We start from the raw sequence: 11,033 nt of genomic DNA on the forward strand, positions 1-11,033 counted from the left end.
GCCAAAACTGGCCTCTCTAGCTCTTCATGTTACCGAGATATCGAATTTCAAAAAGTAGTAAAAAAACCTCTAATACTTATCTTATCTAATTCTTTAAATTTTTTTGGAAAAAGAAAAATTTTAAAGTGCTTTTTTTGTACTTATTTCACCTAATTTAAGGTCCTTTGGTATAAATATGTCCTTTGCTGTGCATTGGAACCCTCCTGGAGCAAAATAGAAAATTGCCAAAATTGCACTTTTTGTAAAAATAGCATATTTTTTGACACACGTTGCTTTGACCCTAAATTACTCCCTTACTTGGCAAGCTACGTCAAAATGTCATAGAAAACAAAAGATAGAGCAGATTTCAAGCTTTCTAAAAATATCCCCACATGAGTTGATTGATAACTCCGGTTGGACGCTAGAGGGCGTTAAAGTTCTTTCACCATAAAATCACATATTTTGTGACACACGTTGCTTTGACCCTAAATGACTCCCTTATTTGACAAGTTACGTCAAAATGTTATAGAAAACAAAAGATAGAGCAGATTTCAAGCTTTCTAAAAATATCCTCACATGAGTTGATTGATGACACCGTTTGGCCGCTAGAGGGTGTCAAATTTCCTTTACCATAATATCACATATTATATTGTAAATATTTTTTAGTCAGATTTCATGTATCTCTTAATCCGGCCGAGTTCCTGGCAAAAAAATGGTTAAAATGTTAAACTTTAGGTCTAACTCTGTTAGTTTTTGAGATATCAAAAAACCGACTGCACCAGCGCCTTTTCCGGGAAATTTTAACATAAAATGACACTGAGACGTCAACTGTAACTTGACAAATAAAAAAGTTGTATTTTTTGACGCTTCTATGCCCCCATTTTGAATTTTCTGTCAAAATATTGACTTGCACCTCTTTTTAAAGTAAATTTCACGTAGTTTCTAGAAATAACAAAATGGCGTTTGAATTTTCTGTCAAAATATTGACTTGCATCTAATTTTAAAGAAAATTTCACGTAGTTTCTAGAAATAACAGACAAAATGGTGTCGCAGGCCGCCATTTTGAAATTTCTGGCAAAATATTGACTTGCATCTCATTTTAAAGAAAATTTCACGCAGTTTCTAGAACTGACAGACAAAATGGCGTCGCAGGCCGCCATTTTGAATTTTCTGGAAAAAAATATTGACTTGCACCATAGTTTAAAGAAAATATTGCGTAGTTTCAAGAAATGACAGACAAAATGGCGTTCTAGGCCTCCATTTTGAATTTCCTGTCAAAATATTGACTTGCACCTCATTGTAAAGAAAATTTCACGTAGTTTCAAGAAATAACAGACAAAATGGCGTCACAAGCCGCCATTTTAAATTTTCTGGCAAAATATTGACTTCCATCTCATTTTAAAGAAAATTTCATGTAGTTTCTAGAACTGACAGGCAAAATGACGTCGCAGGCCGCAATTTTGAATTTTCTGTAAAAAGTAGTAGAAAAAGGCCCCTAATACCCAAAGACGGTAAACAGTAAAGGATTGCTCGATCGGCCGATTTTGTTTCCCGGCGGCAAATGGATCCTGACGTCACAGTAAAGTCTCGGGCGCACAATACGCTAAATGCGATCTCCGACCTGATGGTGACGTAAAAATCGTCACCGCCCCAAGCCGATATTGCACTTATGGAATTAAGCAATCCTTTACTGTTTACCGTCCTTGGTTTTGATGTACCTGTCAAAACCCAACATTCCAGAATAACATCACTGACAGTTCAAATGGCGGCCATATTTGTTTGGGGGCTGACCATTGTAGTGCTGACCACCAACTTGCCACCATCAAGCTCAACTAATTCTGGGACAGCACACCAACCCGAATATTTGCAAAGAAGAAACACCAGTAAATGGTAAAAACTATAAAACTGACCATAAATAGGACTTTATAGAGCATTTTTAGTAAAAATAACTGTGTTACGTCTGCCCAATAATTTCAATTTGTATACTTTGGCAAATCTGAAACTATCGAAGAAAACTTAATAGCTTTCACGTTTCATCTAATCGCTAAATCTTTAAGGTCAGGGGCGCATTAAAACCGTAGCTCAGCCACTAGAAATAAAAGAGTATTTGCCAATTTCTACTGTGAATTTGCCTTTGCAAAACAAGTACTTAATTTCATGTGGAAGCGATATTATCACACCGCAATGCCTTTCCTAATGCTTCTATTACCGTTAACAATAGATCGATCAATTAATCATGTTCAGAGACGATTATTATCGTCATATTTGGTGGAGCTAAGTAGATCATCACGCATCATTTGTCAAAAGCAATTTGCGTAATACGATTTATGTGTGCTTTAGTAATAGTTGTTGACAAAGTTTTTCTAGTATAGGTCAAGTGAAGCTTAATTGATTTTGCTCTTATAAGTGAAGTTTTTGGTAAATTTACATGTGCTGTATTTGCGTAAATCACAGCACTGTTGGTAGTTTGTGATTGGTTATTATATAAAAAGCAGCATCACACACTTTACCCACTGTGCTGAGATTTACGCAAATGCTGCACATTCTCACTTAGCATAATTGTGAGTCTTTTTAAAGTAAATAGGAGTGAAAAATAAATTACTTATTCATTCACCAAGCTCCAAGAAGTGAAACCTAAAAATCAATTCCTTGCCTTTTCTCGTATTGCCCCGAACAAATGTTTGCCCGGAGTTTATTGATGCTGCACTGCCAGCCAAGTCCAATAACATTCTTTATGCGGTTAATTGAGGTGCCGGGAATATTTCCCTCTGAATGATGGTTGGCTACAACTGGTGACAACATACATCAGCCAACGTATGTAGTCACGTGATCATATTTGTCAAATTGTTACTTTTACTAGAATGTAATTAACAAAATCTGACTAAAAACAAATTACATAATACAAAAAGTTAATTAGTATGTCCATTTAGCCATCCAGACGTGCACGTACATTTTAATCTCTACAGCAATTAATTCAGTGTTTTTTTTTTATAAAAAAAACTGGCAATTAGTAACATTTTATCTTAATTTTATCAGGCTCGGTAGTGTGTGTCGTTTGACAAACGAGGAACAATAAGCAAAATTGCTGGCAATGAATTCACCTCCATAAAAGAGAGGAGGATTCTACGATTTTTGTAGGTGATTTATTCCACGAACCATTACATCACTGATGATACTCATAAAAAACAAAACATTTATGACTTGCATCAAGAAATATTTCTTTTTTTAATAACTAACCTTAACTTTTTAGACCGCTGGCCACTAGCCAGATCGATTGTTTCTAAATAGAAAAAATCAATGCTACGAACAGCAGTATTAATAGTTTAGAAGCTCGTTACTGACAAAACATAGCAAAGTGGCCTAGTTGATATGCATTTTACTTCATATTTCTTTAAAAAGTATTCATTTTTAGGTATTATAATTGACAAATGTGTGTTGGTGCCAATGAAAACGTATTGAAATCACCCATATATGTACGATTTCACTTTTTGCAATACTCTGAATGTTTTATCTATAATATTGTAGTAAAGGTTTCCAGTCACAATTCAAGCAAGATTTACACTTTTAGTTTGTAGTTTGTGATTGGTCAAAAAAAGTTGGCTACTTTTTCTTGACCAGTCACAAACTACCTATTAGCATATGACCTGTCACTTTTCAAAGTAAATGAACCTTTCAACATATCTCAATAAAGTATTGCTGATCTTCCATATACATCCAAACATTTGAGATGAGATTTTCTAAACATTCGTAAAATATGAACAATTTATTAATCGTAAATTTTCAAAAAAATTGTCTAATCAATGAGAAAAGGGCGAGTGTACTTTGTAAAAATAACACTCGTTTACACACTTAGTTTAGTTTAGTACGACTACTTTCCTTCATAAAATTTTGTCTGCTGGAGTTTTGCATTTCGCAGTTTACAACATTATTCTACGATTCAAAAAAAAAAAAGTTATTTTGAGAACTACAGGGTGGTTTGTAACATTTTAAATGCAAAATTTGTCTACATGTTTAAGAATTGGCAACAATGGTTTAAAATTGTTGCTGAAAAATGTGTTTTTTTGAGTTGTATGTAAATAAGTGAAAGGTTTCAAATATACGCGGAATCTAACACCACAAACTAGAATTTTTGCCTTGAACTTAGCCCGCCGTTATTTATTATAGTTTTTTAATAATAATAAAATACCTAATTAGGCTTAGGAAGTGATTAATGCTAAGTTTATACGGATACAAGGCCATATTCGCGTTAAGTAAAATTCCAACATTTAAATAATACTGTTAACAGCAAAATGTCAAATGGCGTAAGATTTGGTTGTCGTGGAACCTTCCACATAAAACGTCGTAAAAAATCAAAACACTTTCGCACTATTTTTCATGAAAATGACAGTTGATTTCCATATATTCTAACTAATTTTATAAAAGCCGGTCAATTCGCCAAATCCTTTTACGATGTGCCATAATGTAATCACCAAATTGTCATGCAAATTAAAAAATATTTGCTCATTTCGGAGCAGTTTGCCTCTGCCCATAACCAGCTTTAATGGGCATTAAAACAGTTGATACCGACCAACTATAATAGGTTTTAACCAAATAAGCGTAAAATTACAAATTAGGTACCTTGTTTCATGAACACGACTAATTGCAAAACAGCTAAGAATGTTTGATGCTATATAGACATTTTCAACAGTTTTTCACTTGAAATTACCAACATTGTTGTAAAAAATCAATCAAAAAAGTAGCTTTATTGTCGGAAACTTAAAGTCATTGACAAAGCCCTGAAAACACATACAAAAACAGCAAAAAAAGAACATACATAATTATTACACTATACATAACAATGAGAATCACACGTAATTACACCTTACAATTATTAAAATAAAAACAAAACAAAAAGGCAGTTACCCTGTACAAGAGAGGAGAAAGAGGATCAAAAATACAAACAGTGCTGCTTGGAGTAGAATTCGTCCAGAGAATAGTACGCCCCGTCAAGCAAAAACCTCTCAGCCTCACGCCTAAATCCATGCGCAGATGGCTGGCCTCTCACGTGGAGAGGAAGGTTATTGAAAAGTCTCTTGCCACCGTAAATAAGCGACGACTTAATCTTCTCCGTGTGAGGAATGGGAAGCCTCAAAACGAATCTACTGCGAGTCACCGAGCCGGAGCCCTCGGACAACTGACCTCCAAACTTGCCACGGACAAGACAAATCGTTTCTAAGATGAAAATGCAGCACAAGGTGAGGATACCATGTTCAATGAAGAGGGGTCTACATGAGACCCTGTATCCAATACGACACAAGCACCTCAATGCTCGCTTCTGCAGAAGAAACACAGAATTGAAGCGGCTTCGAGAACAAACCCCCCAGAAAGCTACGCCATAGCGGAGATGGCAATTAATTAGTGCATAGTATGCACCCGTATAGTAACACTGATATATGGTCAGTGTTACTATACGGGGCAGAGGTCTGGACCATTAAGGCCGCTACAGTTAATCGGTTAGAAGCGTTTGAGATGTGGCTACACCGGCGAATGCTGAGAATACCCTGGACAGATATGCAGACCAACGAAATGGTGCTAAACAGAGCCGATGCAACACGTTTGCTGCTAAATACAGTTAAGTGCAGGAAAATCTCATATCTTGGACATATCTTCAGAGGAGAGCGATACAGAATCCTACAACTGATCATGATGGGAAAAGTGGAAGGACGTAGAGGAGTAGGAAGAAAACAGGCTTCCTGGCTGAGGGACATCCGTGAATGGACCGGTATACGCAGCGCAGAAGAACTCTTTCGATTGGCGCAGAATCGAGAAAGACTTGCCCAAGTAATTGCCAACGTCAGGGGGACCTGACACGGCACTTGAAGAAGAAGATAGTATGCACTCCTAGAATAAGACCAAGAAACTTGTTCATTCCAGAGGCGCAAACTCAACAAAAATCTGCTGCAATGAGCATCCAAAATGTAGGATCTTGGTCTTACTGATATTTAATGACAGTAAGTTGGAATTGCACCAATGTTTGATTATGGAGAGGTCCCCATCAATAGTGGCAGTCAATGAATCGGCGCTCTTGCCGCTCCAAAGAATGGTCGCGTCATCAGCGAAAACAGTGAATTGTTCGTTAATAGGGAGCGAAACAATATCATTGATGTATTTCAAGAACAGCAAAGATCCAAGAACAGAGCCCTGAGGGACACCCGAAGTTAACATTAACTCTCCAGAACCATGGCCCCCGATGAAGACCTCCTGGCTCCGGCCGGACAAGAAAGAGCGAAACCACAACAAAGAAGCAGCTCGGAAGCCATAAGCTTCAAGCTTCCAAAGCAAGATCTGGTGGTCTACTTAGTCGAACGCCTTTGACAAGTCGCAAAATACCGCGGCCGAAATATTGCCGGAGTTCATGCGACCATACAGATCCTGAAGAAAAGAAAAAATAGCATCATTCGTGTCCATCGCTGGCCGGAAGCCAAACTGAGATGAGCTGAGAAGCTCATGACGCTCCAGAAACGACATCATCCGCCTCTGGACCAGCTTCTCCTACAACCCTCATAGAAATCCCATCAAATCCGGCACAATTTGACAGTTTAAAAAATTTCAGTACGTCAGCAAGCTCGTACGCGCTTACAGGACCGAGAAAAAATGATTGAGGCACAGAAAGATGCCCAAGGTAAGATCTAGGGTCGCTGGAACCCGAGGGAATGTCCCCAACGAGGGCAGCCGCCACTCATGTGGCTGAATATCACTAGGTACAGCACGAGTAGACGATCTCCCTGTAAGATCACCAACGATATGTTGTATATTGTATAGGTTTAGCTTGTATGTATGGTTGCCTACAAACTATTTGAGTTTCATTCAAATTGAAACTATATTACTTGCTTAACAGTGTACTTCTATGCCAGAGTTATTAAGAAGTGTTATTTGCGTCTCTTGGTATATACAGAGGATGTAACGATAATCACTCCATTTGCATCATAACATTCTGGAGTCACTTAAATACTGAGATTTACTAAAATTGTTGATTTATGTTAACGTCAACCGGAATTATACGAAAAATGCATTCGGACGTTTTAGCAAAAGTTTTTCTCAGCCGTTTGCTGTTGACCCGAACGGTTGTTGTGTAAATTGCGGAACATATGTTAATTTCCTAGTTCGTATTCCGTTCGGTCGCAGACTGAACTTTTCTAGTGAAAATATTTTTGTTGTTAAGTCAAGCTTATGGTTTTGACAGTTGGTTTCTGATGGAAATGCTAAAGAGTGAGGTATTTAATTTCAGTCATGCAGTTTGATGGTAAATCCATGTTGGTAGTTTGCGACTGGTAAAAAAAAAACAGCAAGCTAAAAGCTTTTTATTTGACCAATCACAGATTACCCAGTGTGCTGAGATTTACGAAAATGTCGACTTGTTTGTCCTTTTGTACAAAAATCCATCTATTTTTCCTAGCTTTACAAATATACCAATATAACCGCAAACTTTTGGGTTTGTTTGGTTGTTGTCTTCGAATAAAACTCACTCGTGGATAGTTTTCACGTAATTTTACTTTCCTCCAAGTAATAATTATTATAATTTATTGTTCTCGAGTTGTAATAATCATTTTGAATGAAAATTATTGTAAAATTTGTAATGCCTGTTATTGGGTATTATTTGAAAAAAAAAAGAAGCACGCTACAAATTAGCCAATGAGGGCGTTTGCTGTTGACATATGTCAGTTGAACAGTAACCTGAAAAGTACTACTACTAATACATAGAGAGGATACGCCTTATTAAACCTTTAATAGCTCGTAGTTTAGTGATTACGTATAATGATTGACTAAATTTTCAAAACAATGAGCAATTTATGATTCAGTGATATGAGGGTGTAAATTTACAGACTGAAGCTATAATAATAATTGTAATTAAAACCTTAAATTTGAGAGGAAGATGTTTCTAAAGTTATCATTTTAAACGTTTTGTAATTAATTTTAGCAGACGTACTAATTAAACCGACTTTCAAAGACAAAAAAAAACTTAACTTGTATTCTTTTCTTCACTTTTCAATTTTACGGCCTTTATAAAAGAAATTTATTCGAGTAATTAAATAGTCACGTTTTCCAAGATCCTCTAGTCCTTATAGAAAGGCAACTCGATCCTTTAAATGCCTTCTCAAAGTCGTGACGCATTTCAGAGGCTTTTAATTTTTCTTTTGGTCGATAGAATTAAATGTTCAGTTTCTTCCTGGATAGCGTCTAAATCAAGGTGGATGACGGTGACGTCAGCAGAATAATATACAGGAAAATTAGTTTCTAGAGACAAATGTAACTACCTGAACGATTAATACGATACGGCCGTTGCCTATGAATGAATGCAAATTTATTAAAGACGGTTATTACAGGAAACTAGGCAATTTGTCAGTCTAATTGACTTGTTTGCCTCGGCCAGAAACATAAAGTCGCATTGATAGAGGAATCCTTTGATGAGCAATTGGCAAAATTACGAAAATGTAAACCAGAAACGCCTATAAAGTTTGTTGCTAAATTTATATTAAAATTTTAATAACGTTTTTATTATGTGACGATGTAAATTGCTTTCCAGAACTATTTTGCTTGGAAATACAGCAAAGCCATATAGTTTTTCTTCTTTTTTTTTCAGATTTAAGATAAACGATGACGAGTGAACTACACTTAGAATGAACTGCACTACACAGCTCGACTTGGCTTACAAGCAACATAAAGTGGAAATTAGCATCAAACTTATGAGTGACCTAACGAGATATGCCGTTACTATTGTCATTGGTGGTAAGCAACTTTCATCTTTATTTACGTTAGTTTAGTGCCGTTAGTTGTACATTTCAATCAAACTGGAATCTTAAGAACTTTTACCGTAACAATTAAGATTAACGATTAAACCAAACTAGACCCTTATTATTTTTTAAAAAATATTTTTTTTTTATAATTAATGGAATGGTCCATTTTTAAGATGCAACTTCCGTAGTAAACGTATTAATAACTATTTGAATATCAATTGCATGCTATTGAAACATCGCTCCATATTAAACAATTATGTCATTATAATTTACGTTCTAAATGCTCTTCATTTGCTTCAGCAAACAGTGCTATTATATTCGCTCTGAAACGAGGGCTTTTGATGAACATTTAGTAAAAGCGAATGAATAGATTCTTAACCTTTTGTTGCCTGTTTGCTAGAGTGGAAGGACTGCATTATTGGCTTAGGACCAAAAAAAACTACTGAAACTGTTCAATACTGCAAAATATTTAATTCAACAAGTGTGCCGAAAAAAGCACAGAAGAATATAGATCACTTTTTATTCATAACATTCGTAAGTAGAGAAAAGTGCCTACGAAGCCATTAATCTTCTTTTCCAAGGTGGCATAATATTATATGAACCCACGCACCACTTTCCAAATGACAAACACCCCTCCATTTCATTCATTATTTCTTCAAAAGCTTGTCGAATTATAAATCGACTTTTTAAGCTAGAAATTCCTTTTTGATGCAATAACAAACGTTTAATTAATAACTACCTAAACCATTCCTTGATCCATTTCCTTTTACATTACAACCAAGGCTAAAACTAATGTACCTAGTTTTTTGGGGCGTGTGTGTTTAGTATAAAGTACACGTCAAAAACAAGAAAAAATATTGTTAAATTCAGTTTATGCAAGTAATTCAGTATGTTTCCTACTATTCTTGACGGACATAATTCATTGATTTAGAACTACAGTCTCTTAAAACAATAATTGTTTTTCTCATAACCAGGTGATGGCAACAATACGGGCAAATACAGCTGTTTTACTATTACAATGGTTTTACTACAATCACGTGTAAGAAAAACAATACTTTAATAGGTTATTGTAATTATTAAAAAGCTGTCTGGTACTATAAGGTTTATCACATAGTATTTTGCTAAAAATACGTTTTTGCGGTACTCAAGTGAAAACCTCAACTCCAGTTATGTGAGATGAAGTTCAGTGAAACTGTAATCTGTCTGGGCGGATTTTATTTTTTGTGGTTCTCTAAAGGGAAAGGGTTTTTTTCCCGGTTTAGATAATAAAACAACAAATAAATGTAGATTGCAGGTTGTAGGTAGTTTGTGATTGGTCAAAAAAAGCAGCTTTCAGCTTGCTGCTTTATTTTGACCAATCACAATACACTACCAACTGTGAGACAGACGATATGTGGACTTAGCATTTGTTCACAGTCCCCAAATGATACTAAAAATATACAGGGTGTTCCATCAAAAACATTTTTATAAAGCCGGTGCTATTTTTTATTTGCACACTCTCTTATGAGCTTCTTTCCACATACTTTCTTCCACCTTAACCAAAGTTTAGTTGAAGTCATTGAAAACAACATTATTTAAAATAAGTAAACGCATGATTTTATTTTTTGTCAATAATTATTAGAATACTGGCGCTATAAAGTTTTAAACTAAACACTGAATTTTTCCAAAACTAATTTATTGCACGTACTGTTTATTTAAATAGGAAAAAAAAATTATTTTGACTTACTGGATAAATAAGCATCCATCAATATCCCCGTAAGGCCCTAAATCATCCAGCACCCCACTGTTTACCAAAAAAAAAATCACATTTCCAAAAAGTTTCCGGGCGCTAAACGCGCACGAGCCGACGGAAAAACAGCCACTTGTCGATCTGGCAACAACGTCGTGCCGACACGGACGAGCGTCAGAAAGCAACTGACGCTCGGCGTCGGGACGGCTACGACGCCTCCGTAGAAAGCTGGGGGTGCAACCACGCAGCAGGTCATCCGTGGATATGGAAGAGAAACCAATTAAATCGAATTGTTTCTTATATTTAGAACGAAATATGCGACCCGTTTCAAATTATGATAAATAAATTATAAACCGCCCGCATCGATAAATTAACAGACTTCAGGTAATGTACGAGGTGTTTTCAAAGTTGGAAATAGAAGGTAATTTTTGTTTTACAACATGTAGTCTCTGTAACCTGTAGTAAGAACTACGAAGAGAGAACCGTGAGAAACTAATGAGTTAGACAAAGATAACAAGTTAACTTCATGAGTAACAAACAAATGTCAATCA

At 35.8% G+C, this 11,033-nt stretch overlaps 1 protein-coding gene across 1 annotated transcript in view; it reads right to left on the reverse strand.

The window, feature by feature from the left end:
• Oamb (Octopamine receptor in mushroom bodies) overlaps window positions 1–10,676 on the reverse strand; it is a 34,253-nt gene extending 23,577 nt beyond the window's left edge. Inside the window, exon 1 of the mRNA XM_081985621.1 lies at window positions 10,480–10,676. The gene's annotated coding sequence lies outside the window, so the exon portion shown is untranslated. The remainder of the gene's footprint in view (window positions 1–10,479) is intronic.
• Window positions 10,677–11,033: the final 357 nt, after the last annotated feature.

Source organism: Ips typographus, linkage group LG8 (genome assembly GCF_016097725.1).
Source record: "Ips typographus isolate SLU linkage group LG8, UJ_Ityp_2.0, whole genome shotgun sequence".
In the NCBI taxonomy this organism is placed as follows: domain Eukaryota; kingdom Metazoa; phylum Arthropoda; class Insecta; order Coleoptera; family Curculionidae; genus Ips; species Ips typographus.